Raw genomic sequence first — 16,355 nt, forward strand, 5'->3', positions numbered from 1 at the left:
TAAGCCCAATGGATTTGGAGGAAAATTATTTTCTGGGTAGAGCGGAAGATTCCTCTGAAAAGGAAGCTTTGTTTCTGGAGTTGCTCTCTGATGTCTTTTTCGACTCTGAGGATGAAGCAGACAGTGCCAAGCACTCCTTTGACTTCTCCTTGGTCATCCGACTTATCAAGACTGTCAGACAGACTTTAGGGGTAGAGGAGAACTGGGAAGGGTCAGTCACCCTAAAGGTTCTACCATCCCCGCTAAGACGCATCAAGCTTTTCCATTCTTCCAAGAGGTCACAAACCTTATAAAAGTTGAATTACAAAAAGCCGCCAAGAAAGTCTCTTTTGTCTCTCGGGGACACGATTTTCAAAGTTGTATACATTCAAGGACTCAGAGACCAGGGGATGGATCTCTGCCCCTTTATCTCTGCTGTCCCACTTAGGGTGGGGAATGCTGATATGGAGAGTGGCCAGGAAAAGAGAATTACGGTAAGTATGAAAGAATTCTCCACTTTTGTTGCACCGTGTTATTTTTTTAGTGCAACGTCCTGCCTTTAGATGGTGATAGAGTGCAATGACTTTAGTCCTTCAGAAGCAATGCATTGCATCTAGCATCAACTACAGCAGTGATCATGTTGCTCACTAACCCTTTGGATGTTGCTTTCAGTAGCCTTAGAGCAGATGCTGATTTTTTTTTAAATTTTTTGACTTTAAGTCAAGTTTTGGCTGCATATAAAACAAGTTTATGACCAAAAAGAGCCTCCCATAGGTTGCCATTCCACAAAAGGCCAACAAATAGCCAACTGTATCCTTTATTTGACACCCCAGCAACTTTTGTCATGCTTGTGTTGCTCCCCAACTCTTTTTTCATTTGAATTTGGATCATGGGTAAAAAAATGTTGGGGACCCCTGATCTAGAGGCAGGACTTAGTACTGAAAAATGGTGCCTGGACTTGGTTAGACAAAATGTTAAATCTTGATGGCTTCACCTGTAACAGACAACAGCTCCCCAAATTAGCCCACAAATACAATCAAGGGAAATGTCATTATGACTTTAATGCAAAAAAATCTCTATGCAACAAGGGAAAAGGAAAAAAAAGAAAGACATTGAATGTACAGCTCCAAAGAACATGTTGTACCTCTGTTCCAGGTTGCAGTATATCTACTGTATAAATATAAGTACAATAGATGAAACTCATAAATATATTCATATAGACCTTTCACAATAAGCACACAAAAGAATGTAAAGCATTATTTTCCATTCTTGCATTTTAAATTTTATACAGAGAGTGAGGAAATAAAAAAGGTGAAAAGAAAGAAAAGATTAAAAAGGCCAATGGAGCTAATAGGTCACATATATGGTACGATTATACAGTTGCATCTATGGAGACATGAAAGGCAATGGGTCAGCTTCTCTCTAGGTACGTCTGGTTTTGGTTGGGGTGAGTGTCATTAATCAAATTTTGAATGACATAAAATAGCTTTATTGGCATGGTAGAAGAGTTGGAGATAGCAGAGTTCTGTAAACTGTTTAAATCCAAAATTGTCCACAATTTACAGAATACAGTGCTTTGAAGGATAACAAATGTAGTTGTGTAAATGTAATATGGAGATCAGGGACTGAGAGGGAGATAACCTACATGTCTAATCCACCAGCATGCAATGGGCTGCTACTGTATATTTCTTGGGAGTAGATAGTAACTTGCATGTGTATTTACATTTATAGTAATTTTAATCTGATATAGGTTATCTTTGGGTATGTTTTTCTTTCTTTTTTTGTTGGACTCTCTTTATTATCAAACAATACATTTAGGGGCCTATTTATTAAGCCTCACATTTTTCTGGTTGAATTTAAAGGTGAAGGAAACCTAGTCGGCGCAAAGCCCCCACCCCCCCTCCCGTGTGTTGCCCACCCTCCCGCCTCCCCCCTGGCCTACCCGTCCCGCTGGGCAAATGCCCCTAACTTGTTACTTACCCTTCTGCGCAGGTCCAGTCCAGGGAGTTCACAGACGACATCTTCTTCCACGCGGTCTTCTTCCTGCTGTGAACGGCGTTTTGGCGCATGCGCAGTAGGAGCATTTCGCCGGTACGGATCTACTGCGCATACGCCAAAAGTCACGCGCAATGGCAGATGGTCCCTTTAACAATTGAAACATGTTTTTTACCTTCAGGATTCTCGATAGTTTCAGGGTTATTTGCTCTGGTTTTTTGAATCTGATAAATTCATGCTTTTCTGCGACAACTCAATAAATTCAAGTTTTCGGAGCAGATTTGAAAAAGTTGCAGGACTCAAATTGACTCTTGATTTTGTTGCAACTTTTTCTACAATTACAAAACATAAAGCACTACAATTACAGTCAATGCTACTGAAAGTGGAAAATAAGAAATAGATAGAATTCAGGTTCTGCAGGGCAGGGAATTTTTTTCTTTAAAGTAGGGAGGCAGCTTTCAAACTCAGGGCCTTTTATTCCTTAACCCAATTTGAGTTTTGTTCTGAAAAGGCTAAGTGAGGCCAGATGATAATAAACCCATTCTTTGTGATGAATTACATTGGCTTCAGTTGGCTTGACAGTAGCATTTGCTGTACTGTATATATACCATGCACTTTTGATTACACACATTATTAAAAGCAGTTTAGTTGTAGATGGAGCAAAATAAATTCAACCTGCAATGTCTTCCTCAGAATTCCATGGTTATTGCACCTCACACAAAATAATTTTCCCTTTCTGCTAATGTTTGGCTGATTTGTGATGAAAAGCACACTGAGCATGTGCAGTGCCGCTGGCATTAAAAAGATGGATAAAAAACAAACAAAGACAAAATGGCAAGCTGGAGCATAGACTATTAGGGGCAGATTCACTAAGGGTCGAATTTCGAAGTTAAAAATACTTCGAAATTCGACCCTCGAATTGAAATCCTTCGACTTCGAATATCGAAGTCGAAGGATTTAGCGCTAATCCTGCGATCGATCGATCAAAGGATTTTTCGTTCGATCGAACGATTAAATCCTTCGAATCGAATGATTCGAACGATTTTAATCCAACGATCGAAGGAAAATCCTTCGATCAAAAAAAGGTTAGCAAGCCTATGGGGACCTTCCCCATAGGCTAACATTGACTTCGGTAGGTTTTATCTGCCGAAGTAGGGGGTCGAAGTTTTTTTTAAAGGGAAAGTACTTAGACTATCGAATGGTCGAATAGCCGAACGATTTTTACTTCGAATCGTTCGATTTCGTTCGAATTCGAACGAATTTAACCAATTCGATGGTCGAAGTACCCAAAAAATACTTCGAAATTCGAATTTTTTTCATTCAAATCCTTCACTCGAGCTTAGTGAATCAGCCCCTTAGTGTTCTATTGTTGCCATCCACCTGGACTGTTATAATACCTTACAAGTATAGTACAATTCTATACTATAATATTATAATAGTAGTACAAAGTATAGAATTTATTGACAAGTTTTGGTTTTAGGTTTTATTTCTTCTTTAACTGCTTAATTTAATGTGCATGTCTGTAGTAGTGTGTGAGTGTGTTGCCCATTTCTACCAGTGAAAGGGAGACACAATTAAGAGGTTTCCTTATCTGTCTTGCTTTCATTTTGCCATTTTACCAATAAATCGACAGAAAAAAATAGAAATCTTTTTCACAATCCCATTTTTTTAAAAAAAATCTAAATTTCATCAACTTAAGTCTTAAAATATAATTATTTCTAAAAAGAAAACAACCAAAAAATGTATTGCACAAAATAGCCAGTAAAACTCATATGTAGATATTAAAAAAATTAATATTCATAATTTTACAAAACCATCAAGACGGTTTATTTAATCCACAGATAAAATGCTATTTTTTTTCTCCCTAAAAAGAATGTTACTATTCTGAAATAATGTTTTAGTAACATAAATGAAAACAGTTCAATTACAACTTTTTATATATTCTTTTTTGCATTTATAATTATGTTAGCAATTTTGTTGCCACTAAAGTAACATTATTTTCTCTGCCTTAATAGACCATTGGCTCATAAGTACTGAAAATATTGTGCATTTTTGAAAGAATATTACATTCTCAGAGATTAAATTGCATCAATATGGTTAGTGTTGAGAGCCTATTTAAATAATTACATCTTAAAACATGAATTCTAAATATATGCATAACATTATCTAGAGCGAGTGCTTATATTTACTGTATATATGCTACTTTTAGGGGCAGATTTATCAAGGGTCGAAGTGAATTCGAGGGTTTTTTCTAAGTAAAAAAATTCGAAATTCAAAGTATTTTTTTTGGATACTTCGACCATCGAATAGGATAATACGACTTCAAATTTACTTCAAATTCGATTCGACCATTTGGTAATTGAAGCACTGCCTCTTTAAAAAAACTTCGACTTCAATACTTCGCCAAATTAAACCTGCCGAAGTGCTATGTTAGCCTATGGGGACCTTCTAGACCATTTTTCTAAGTCTTCACACATCGAAGTAAAATCGTTTTATCGTACACTTAAATTGTTCGATACTTCGATCATTCGATGGCCAAATTTGGTGAAAATTACTTCGACTTCGATATTCGAAGGCAAGGTATTTCAATGTGAGGGTCGAATTTCGAAGTATTTATCAGCTACAAGCTGTAGCCATGGGAGCAGCCATTCAAGCACAGGATACACAGTAGATAACAGATAAGTACTACTATAGTTTATATAAACAAGCTGCTGTGTAGCCATGGGGGCAGCCATTCAAGCACAAGATACACAGTAGATAACAGATAAGTACTACTATAGTTTATATAAACAAGCTGCTGTGTAACCATGGGGGCAGCCATTCAAGCACATGATACACAGTAGATAACAGATAAGTACTACTATAGTTTATATAAACAAGCTGCTGTGTAGCCATGGGGGCAGCCATTCAAGCACAGGATACACAGTAGATAACAGATAAGTACTACTATAGTTTATATAAACAAGCTACTGTGTAGCCATGGGGGCAGCCATATTTAAACTATAAACTATAGTTTTTTTTCTTTCTGAAGCAAACACACCAGTTTTACCAGTGCAGAACAACACTACATTATCTATTCATTCATTGAATACACTTTCATTTTTGATGTTACTGGTTTTTTTTTTGGTTTTTTTTATGAAACTGGAACATTTGAGTTATGGAAGCCCTAATCCAAATACATGAGTTTTGATGCATAAAACTTCCAATTTCAGTAAATTGCCCAAGAGTTATGGACTTTGCCATTTGTCCTGCTTTGATGCATAATGCACGAGGTGCAGCACACTGTGGTGCAAGGGGATCATTTTCACTATACCCGCTATGAACAGACAATAAGTAAAGGGCACCTTTTACAGTATGTGATGCTTTCTTTACTTTGACACATGCAAAGGATCCATGAACACTGCATTCTTCAATTACCAATATGGGCTAACATTTGTTAGTCTGTAGAGGTGGCTACTAATGATGGGCGAATACATTTGCCATCAAAATTATTCGGACACCCATCAAATTTAATGCATTTGGAAAAAATAAATGCGTCACAAATTGTTGCGCATATAAAAATAATTTGGATGCCCATTGACTTCAGTGCGTTTCGCAAATCTTTGGCCCAGATTTGCCCATCACTAGTGGCTACAAATATTGCAGCATATAGAATTATGCTTGAATGCTGGGTAAGAATGCTGCATTTTGGGTAATAATATGCCAATCATTATGCAGTTTGAACTGCTTAGTGAGTGGGACATCCTATGAACCTGGAGAGCTTGGAAAAAGTTTTACCATACCGAGTTGCTTTAATTGTACATCTCTGCTGTAGGTCCCAAAACACTTTATCCCTTCCTAATGAGCCTTTACATAAATATGAAGATATTATTATTGGATCAAGTAATTAAAACAGTTTCACCTTCAAGACGAAAAGGCTGGGTCCTTTATGTCACATTCTAATTTTAATAGGAAGACATGTTTCTCTTAGCACAAAGACATTTCTTCAATAAATATGAATAAATTTGAAAAAATGATTTTGAAATAGAAATGGAATACATCTTATCAAATTTCCTACAGACTTTAAGAAAAAACTTTATAGTCAAGAATGATAATGGAGCTTCTTGACCTACTGGAACATCTTACGCATAATATGAGGACTTGAATGAGTTATTTTAATAAATAAAATATACCAAGACCCATTAAAGTTTAAGTATTAGTCTGTTCACCTTTGACAACAATGAATAGGTTATCCATTTGCACATTTGTGACACTTGAACTCCTGCAGTTTAATTGACTCACTTATTGGAGTCTTCTCTTGTTCACTTTCACCCCAAAGAAAATCATTTCTTCACAATAAAAATGTAACATTTTACATGAGTGGAATAGGAAATACACTACTGTTCTTTTAAAACCTTGAAAAAAATACGTGCAGATTACAAAGCTATAATTTATATTATTGTAGTACATTATATTCCTTAAAGTCATAGTTCACAGTTAAACTGCCTCCATTTGTACATATTTTTGAGTAAGTGATCACATTGTTGGTCACCAATTTAAGCAGACCATGGTTTAATTTTTTGGGTAGGATTTTGTGGCTGATTTACTCAAATTTGTTTTTTTTTTTCCACAAATCATATTTTTTATTTTCTCTAAAAAATATTGATATTTATAAAGGGGCCTATTTATTAAAACTCAATTTTGTTTTTTAAAGGGGCTATTTTAGAGGGAAAATTTAATGAGATTTATTATGCTCAGAAGCTGCTAAAAATTTAAATCCGAAAATACTCCAGCTAAAACCTGTTGAAATCCTGTAGAAGTCAATGGCAGAGGGTCCCTTTAACAATAGGAACATGTTTTTCACCTTCAGAATTCTTGATAGTTTAGGGCTGTTTGCACTGGTCTGCACTCAAAATTGAATTGCCTCACAACTTTGTCGAGACTTTTTTGCACTGATTTTTTTTTTCAAAAATAATTATTTAAATTAAGGGGATTGGGGTTTCCAAGTTTGGTCGAAATACATTTTTTTAATAGAGTGAGAAAAAGTCGCACTTTAGTAAATAGGTCTCTGATGTGTGAAAACCTGTGAAAAAACTGTAAAAATAAAAGTTGTTGAGGTCCCATAGAAGTCAGCCAAAGCTGCACAGATCTTGAATTAATTTGGACTTTTAGAGTTTTCAGGTTTTTTCACTAGTAACTATCTTAAAAACTTTTTTACAATTTTGTATTTTTTAGTGCATCATTTAGAATTGTTTTCCGTTCATACTTTTTATATTTGAAAATTTGATGACATTTGTAGTTTTAAAGGAAAGGAGTTTAATTGTAGTTTCAAAAAAACTCTAAAAGCACTATAAGTCGACCTTTAATAAATAGGCCTCCCATGGTGGTCCTGTTGCAAGATATATGGGAACAAAAAAGATGATATATATTAAAAATATTCCAGGGAGAGCAATTTATCCATTTTTAAATTTGAGGTTTTTTTTAATTCAATAAGGAAAAAAATCTCAATCAAGTTTTCTCTACAATCAAAGTTTTCTTTTTTCAACTGCTAGAATATTTATGAAAAGGGATGAGCATTTTTTTTATATTGGTTAACTTAAAAACTTAATATGGGTTAACTTAAAGCTATAATACTGAATAAAAATAATGCATAACTTTTGCAAGGAAAATAATCAAAATAAAATATAGTGTTTGCTTATCCCATGTTTAGGAGACATATATGTCCATAGTTACAAATAATTATTTTTTCCATTTTGTCATGATTAGACCACACCATGATTTGGGTTGGGCTGTAATGGTTAGTTATTGAAACAATGATGGTTTCCAGCCTTTAAGGTATGTCATTTATACTTTTGCTACACTATATAAAGATGAAATTTATATATGAAGAAGTAATTTGTAAAATTAAGGGGTTTATTTATTAAACGCTTAACATGTCTTACTATTTTCTTAAAACAACTCCAGCCAAACTCCCACACACTTTTTTACTGTATTTATCAATACATTTTCACAAAAAAATCTTGTGCAGGAAAAGACTCAATAAAATCATGGAAGAAATCAGAATCTTGCAATTTTTTTTTGATTTGTCACAGAAAACTGTGATTTTCGGATTTGACACCCAAAAACTGCAACAGTCCGATCATAAAAATGACCCCCTAATTTCCTTTTTAGAATTAATTGTAGAATTGTAGAATTAACTTACAGCATAATATACAATCACTTTATTTCTCTCAATTATATCTATAATATATATATCCCTGTTTTAAATGTAAAGTGGTTAGCTTATGAAAGAAAGAAAAAAAATATTGAGAAAGGAGGGAGGTAAATAATCTTTTCAGTTATTTGGTCAATGTTTTTCTTTTTTTCACTGGGTCTCAGTTAAGCAGTAGCACTTGGTTTAAGAGGCAGACGTTAACCAAGGCAGATGTCTTCCAGACGTGTTTAGAATAAAATATTTGTGAACATCATGTTGTTAATTTGAAATTACTCACATTGCCTTCAACAATGGGGAAAAAATGTCTAATAGCACTTTATGAAAAAGGACATGGGTGTTATTAAGTGATTTTCACATTGCTGAAATGTGAAAATGAGAATTTGATTTGTGAGTGATTCTGTTTTAATGAAGCTTCATTCTCTGCATTACATTATTGCTTTCTTCTTTACTGCTATTTCTTAAATGTAAGAATTTAAATATATGTTAAATATGTCTTCATGCCGCTCTATGTGCAGGAAATTATCTTATTTGGGTTAAAAAAAGCTTTGTTTTTAAATTAACAATCTGATGCAAATAGGCTAAGCAGCAGGCAGCAATTTTAATTAAGATTATTTCAGTCGTTGATCTCTAATTTGCCACCTATGTTACTATTGCCATCTATGTTTTTCCATCCTTATCTTTCCATGTTAGATCCAAACAAATTTGTAAAAAATGTAAAATATCCTGCTCTGGTAAATTAATGGGACCATCTTGAGCAGCACGTAGATTGAATGGAATGGAATAAAAGATGGTAAAGCTAAAAATAGTTGCAATGTGAAAATGTACGCCTCTGTCAAATAAATTTTCCTCTGCACTAATTTAATTTAGCTTTTGCTAACCTGGAAACCCGGACAGTGGAAGAAAGATTGCAAATTTTAAAGTTGGTGAGAGTGAATAGTGTAATTGATAAAACTTAAAATTTTTACTTAATATTATGTTTACACAAAAAGATTATGTCACCTTCAAGCACGTCTTCAAGCAATGCTCAGTCAAAATTCTCAAATTCAATAAGAGACTAACAAAGAATATTTCATTTCGAAATGCAAATTTTTGTTCTCATTTTTGTGAATTTGTATTAACTTTGTGAATGTTACATGAATGAGTACATAACTGCAATTTTTCTACTCCATAAGATTGCTCTGAAAGGAAAGTATAACTTGATTTTATTTTAACCAGGGTAGAATTTAGACATTCTATTTGATATCCTTCCCTTTGTGATTTCCCCTGCCTATTCTGTTGGGGAAACATTTGTAGAAGGAAATGGGAGAGCTTAGTACTGCTTAGTGGCCATCTGAATCCTTATTTGCTGATGCAAATTGTATTCTGGAAAAAAAGCATTCAGAAAATTATTTTTTCATGGTTGAGCAAATTATTTCCTGCCATAATGCTTCAGTTAAATACAGTAGATCCTTATTTCCTACCAAAGTTAATGCTGTTACTTGCTGCACTGGGTTTGCATTGTACAGAGTGGGATGTCAAAACAAAGTCTGCTGTATCTGTATCTGTATCAGAAAATTTACTTTGAATGTGGCTTTATAGTCTTCACAAACTTTGCTAAGGTTGATTATTCTTTGTAAACATAATGCCAAGAGCAAATTTATTATATTTCTTGAATTGGAAAATGATATTGTTTTAACTCACAAAAAAAACTTGGTTGCAATGAAAATCCCAATCACATTCACATTTTACCAATTCTTCTATTTAAAAAATGAAAGAAAAAAAAATAGCTTGAATGTTGAATACTGTATATACCTTTCATTAATTTGTACAGATTTTTTTCATTGCAATGTTGGAGATTTTTTTATTGATACATAATAATACAGGTACGGGATATGTTATCCAGAACCCCATTATCCATAAAGCTCAGAATTATAGAAAGGCAATCTCCCATAGACTCCATTAAAATAATCCAAATTTTGAAATAGTATTTCCTTTTTCTCTGTAATAATAAAACAGTACCTTGTACTTTATCCAAACTAAAGGTCCCCATAGACGCAAAGATTTTCTTGCCGAACGACCGATTTTAGTGAAGTCCGACCAATCCTTCAAAATTATCGTGTGGTTAGTGGGATTCGAAAGATCGTACATCTTAGATTTTTCGGCCGACATCTGTCAGAAAATTGATCGGCCAGGTTAAAAAATCCTTATCAGTCCCAGTGCAATATATCTATGTTTGCAGGGACAAGCAGGCAGCTACCCTTTGTTTTGCCTGGCAATATCACCTGAAATTCGTACGATCCTATGATCGTTTCAAGATAATCGTGGTCTCACAATGACGATCAGATCTTTTAAAAAATCTTAACATCTATGGCCAGCTTATGAAATAATTAATCCTTATTGGAAACAACACCAGCTTTTTTCAAGGCTTTCAAGTTAGCTGGAACAGCTGAAATGTTTGTCACATATAAGGAGGCCAATAACTCTTGCAAAAATCAGACAAACTAACATCAATATATAAAAGGGTGAACATAAAATAATTTTTTAAATATATAAATAGTAAAAAAAAAATGAAGCAGGATTGGGTGGGTCCCTTGTTGTCAGAGGGGAGTAAGTTGGTTGATGAGAACAGAAATACAGCAGAAATTCTGAACTGTTATTTTTCATCATACACAAATGAGAAACCAAGTAATGAAGGTCTACTTCTAAAAAGTCCCAATTCTATAAATACGACAAATGATGCCTGGTGCATGCAGGGGGAAATTAAAAAGAGACTAGAACATGTAAAGATAAACAAGGGTCCAGGACTGGATGGTATTCATCTCAGGGTACTAAATGAACTAAGCTCTGTGATTGCCAATCCTCTTTACTTAATTTTTGAGTTTTTATTGAGGTCTCTCTTCAAAAAGGATCCCAATCTCGGCCTTAAAACTTTAGGCCAGTTAGTCTGATATCAGTGGTTGGAAAGTGTAACATATGGTATCCCAAAACCAAGAGCAAGCCCCAAGGTCCCGTTCTTGGTTTACTGTTCTACCTTTTGCTTTGGGAGTAGCCCTCCGCTACTCAAATGCTTACAGGTCTTAAAGTGAAAGGACCAAGGGGGGAGTTCTGGACAGGCAAGTGAACTGCAACGTATACAGGAAGGATGGAGAAGAGAGAGAAAGTAGTCATGGAACAGACAGGGTCAATACTATTCAGAACCAGGAGTGTAGTCAGGATTAACAAGCCAGGGTCAAACAAACAGCACGGTACAGAACCAGGATACAGAAGATTAGTCAGTCATCTGGCAAGGTCAGTTCAGGCAGTGAATCAGAAAAGATAAACAACAGGCAAATCAGATCATGAGCACACCCAGGAACTACTGTATCTGAGAATAGACCTACATTGGGCAATCAGTGGGTGCAGAGCAGGGGGTTTTATAGCCAGACTTACAGCTTACACTGATCACCTGTGGCTAGATTTGCAACAGGTTAAACAAGCCATGCCTATTTGCAATTATAAAGATAGAAATAGGAGTGAATCAGGACCATAGCTGCCTGCTCATGTAGAGCAGAGGAAATGCATGAAGCCAGAAAATGCTAGGGCACTGGTTCAACTCCAGGCAGGATGCTACAGAAAGCTTTTCAAAGGGATACTAAGAGATAAATGACTTCATTGCAAATCATAATACTACTGAGATTGTGCCAGCATGGTTTTATGCATTACTGATCTTGCCAAACAAATGCAATTGCTATTTATGATAGGGTGAGCACAAATATTGACTATTATTTATTTGTACAAAAATCAAATGTTTTCAGGGGTCTCACTCCCCCTTGGTGTACTATATCACTGATGAAGGGGGGTGTGAGGCCCCTGGAACATTTGATTTTTGTACTCTGCACAAATAAATATTTGGAGGTACTTTGGGTACACTGCATCGAGCTGTTTGACTGCATCTTCTTTTTTCTCAAATTGTGGTTAAGGTTCATGCCAAGTCACATGACGTTAGGACGTTGAAAACATTTCAACAAACTTTGAGTGTATTGAATCCTATTATAATTTCTCCTTTAAAAGTCAGACCAGAAACTGGACTTTAATAAATAACCCCCATAGTTTCAGGGTGTTCATGCAGGTATGTGAGATTGATCTTTTTTAACAGCTTTAAAATGGGAGTTTAAAAGACCTGAATTAGAGAAAAATATGAGATACCATTTTTTGATGCAGCTTTCTCAAACTGCAGAAAAAAAACACCATATTTAATTGTGGTAAATAGGCCCCAAAGTGTTTAAAGGGATTGTTCACCTTCAGACACTTTTTTCAGTTCTGGTTGATTCAGACAGTTTACCAGAAATAAAGACTTTTTTCAATTACTTGGAATTTAATTATTAAAATCTTTAATAATATGCTATTTGTGACAGTTTTTCTAATATTGAAGTATAAAGTTTAACTTTTCACCTTCTAAAGTAGATCTGGGGGAGGGGGGCACCGATAGACTCCCTGAGTTTCATAAAAGGCAGCTGTTAGAATTGATACAATAGTTGCTGATATTCCACAGATGCTGCTATAAATGTATCAATTAATTTTATCAACTAAATATAGCAAATTGTAACAATTCAGATGAGGAAAAAAAGGAATTTAAAAAGTAAGTCAATGCTAAACTTGTGTGCTTTATGTTTATCATAACAAAGTGTCTTTCATACGAAGCTTAACTTAATAAATCTGGGAAGATGTAAGAATCAATAAATTTATATAGACTTCAGTCTTCTAACTATATTCTGAGGACAAAAAGGATAGTACAGTATATCAACACCAAGTGACATTATGCCAAATAAGCAAAACATTCCACAAGAACCAACTAGACACTAAGAATGCTATTTCTTTATTTATGTGTAGGATGTGATAATTTAGATAACCTCACATAATATTGGCAGGCAAATCCTCAGTATTATAGACACCTATATGGGTCCTAATTGGAACCTGTGTCCCTGCTCTGCTTATGCAAGCCCCTGTAGTTCTCACAGTGTACGCTAGATGGCACTGTGCTATAGTATAAAGGTCTAGGAAACCATGCAGTCTGGGTCCATTACATTTAGCCCTTACTCGACAGACAGGAAGGGTATGGGTAGTGGAACCTAGGTGCTTAGGCCCTAGTAAAGTGGATAGCTATACTCATTAATAGATAACTCTAGGAGTGATAGATAGGTTATTTAGCTGAGCAGCTCAAAGCTCCGACGAGGACAGTCAGAGGGATTAAGATCCCGGGTACTAATTGCCCAGAAGAAGGGACTAAGTGTACAGAAGGGATCCTGGGTTCCAGTTAAGGAAAAGGCTGAAAGCTGGGGCACCTTCTTCATTGCTGCTTAACTACTGCTGTCACTATTCCCTTGCCTGTAGGGATCAGGCTGTGTTCTTTGGTACTGTGAGTATAAACTAATCTTTTGTACTATATGTTCTCTATATGCTCCTTTGTGGATTGACCTTTTAAATAAATAAGTTCCTTGGTTAAGCATAAAGAACCTCTGGCTCCCAATTCTTGTGCATTGGCACACTGTTACAGTTGCACTACACCCTGCCTCCACACCGTTGCGAGGGCTTACTCCCTGAAGGAAAGGTCTCACCCGTGGCACAAATATATGAAAGTAAGCTTATAATAGAGCCGGTGCAACTGAAGTTTATTATAGCGCTACATATGCAAAAATCAATGAAAATAAATTTGAGTGACTGACAGCCACTTCATTGAGTTATTTTGTTTGGTGTTATTCTCCATTCAACTGTTTTCAAGTTTCTGTAGAGGGTCACTTATTACTTTAAGACCTTGTATTTTTACACGAATTCAATGCAATGTGCATCATTTCAGCAGGAGAACATAAGGTCTATAGACTATTTAAGCCCCATATAAGAGATTGAGAAATAGCACCACTTTCAGGACTCATGATCTTGAGTTGTGCAAAAACTTCAATATCCATTTGGAGAGAGAGTCTGGAAAGGATATTTTCTACACAGATGATTGCAAATATCTTCATTCTGCAGGCCATATGGTTCTTTGGAGCCAACAGAATCCATTTCAATTTATTTTAAAGTTGACATGCAGCAAGTGGATTTCACATATATATATACTAGTTCTATTAAGGCTGGGACAAGTCTGTTTTTAACACTGAAAATCTGTTTCTTTTGCATGCAGAGGGGGTAAGTGGAGACTTACATAAACAAATGTTTTCAGACACAGTAACATAGTAAGTTAGGTTGAAAAAAGACACACGTCTATCAAGTTCAACCTTTTGACTCTATTTTAACCTGACTAACTGCCAGTTGACCCAGAGGAAGGCAAAAAAACTCTACATATTCTGTACTTATCAGTCAGTAGCTTATCACAAGTTAGATGTAGGTTTTGGTTTAGATCACAAGTTTTGCATCCCTTTCCCCTATTGTTTGTGCCCAGCATCTTAATGGCACATTTGGGGCCCACCAGGTTCCAAACCTCGGGGGTCCTGTGCACATTTGCAAATACTGGCACGCCGCATGCATGCGTGAACACTGGGCGACTGGACGGTGTCCCATCGGCCCAGTCCAATCCTTTTTGTCCCTATCCATTGTTTGTTTGTGTCCCAGGCTGCACCTATTCATATCAGCAGTGCATTATAGAAAACAGGACAGAAGCAGTGTCCACAAAAATCTAAAACCAAATCATAATCCCTCTGCAATACAGAACATGTAATTTATGAGCACAAATGTACTGTGCAATTTTGAGTCCGGTAATCATGTTTTCTTCCCATAATTCAGCATTTTCCCAAGAAATTGGGGAGGTGTGCCTGGCTTGTTGTAGCCAATATGTTAAGTTTAGGGCAACTGTATACCCTTTTGCAGTGAGTCTGGTGCAATAGTAGCGAAAATTTTAGGAGTCCCGCTGCCATCTTTTCTGGTATTATGTCACGGGGTGAGGTGAGCACCCAATACTTTTGGCAAAACTGCACTGTGTTGATTGACACAGTCGAGTCACCTCTAGAGTTCTGCTGCATCAATAATCACAACTAAATTTGATTTGTAACAAGAGGCGATATTGTGAGAAACTCTCTGGTTTCGAACCAAGGACCTGTTATGCTCCATGCGCTGCTCTTCCTGCTTGAGCCACAGGAGGCAGCGTGGTGTCACCCTATCTTTGACAGGATGCCTTTTGTTTTGATGCCTTCATATCAGTTTCTGCAAGTAAACGCCCTCTAACCAGCTGAGGGCAATTGCTCATTTCAGGGCAATTTAAGACTGATTCCCTGTGCTGGATTATTACCCCTACTGCTGATTCCAAACCTTTTGATATCCTGGTTGTGTTCTTGATCCTGTACTCCTGCTCCTGAAATATTCTTGTAAATCTTTTCTTGTTCCTGCTTTGTTTCCCTGCTCTATTTCATCTCTGCTCCCTGTAAATCCTGATTTTTGGATCTCCCGGTATTGACCTCAGCCTGCTTTTGAACTTGTATGAACTCTGCTCATCCCGACCTTTGGCCTGTCCCTCATCTGTTTGTCTACTGCCTGCCCTGGAATTTCAGCCTGTACCTGGACTTGTTTTTGTCTGTGCACATTTTTGTTTAATAAACACCTTGAAGTTATTCAGCACATAGGCTCCTATCTATGAATCCTTACAGATATGGACTGATCGATGCTCAATGCAATTATATGGATATGCAAACATCCCTTCTGATACAAGCACAGGTATGGGACCCATCATCCAGAATGCTCGGGATATGGGGTCTTCCGGATAGCAGATCTTTCTGTAATTTGGATCTGCATAATTTAAGTCTACTACAAAATACTTTAAACATTAATTAAACCCAATAGTCTGGTTTTGCTTCCAATAAGGATTAATTATATCTTAGTTGGGATCAAGTACAAGTTACTGTTTTATTATTACAGAGAAAAGGGAAATCATTTTTTAAAATTTGGATTATTTGGATAAAATGGAGTCTATGGGAAAATGTGTGCTACCACTTATAAATGACCCCTAGAATGCTTTGCGAAATACAGACAAAACTTTTTCACCTACAGTTTGTGTTTGGAGTTTAAACTTTTGAAAACCATGCTTAGATGCCTTGCTTATCTTTAGCCAGGTTGACCATAAAAGTCCTTAAAAATGCTTTCCTAATAAATAATTGTTTTGTTCTGTTTCACACGTATTTGCAAACCCCGAGGTCATCACCTTGGCTCCTTTATTTTCTATGTAGTAGGTGAAAGTTCCTTTTAA

The sequence above is a fragment of the Xenopus laevis genome, chromosome 4S (genome assembly GCF_017654675.1).
Source record: "Xenopus laevis strain J_2021 chromosome 4S, Xenopus_laevis_v10.1, whole genome shotgun sequence".
NCBI lineage: Eukaryota > Metazoa > Chordata > Amphibia > Anura > Pipidae > Xenopus > Xenopus laevis.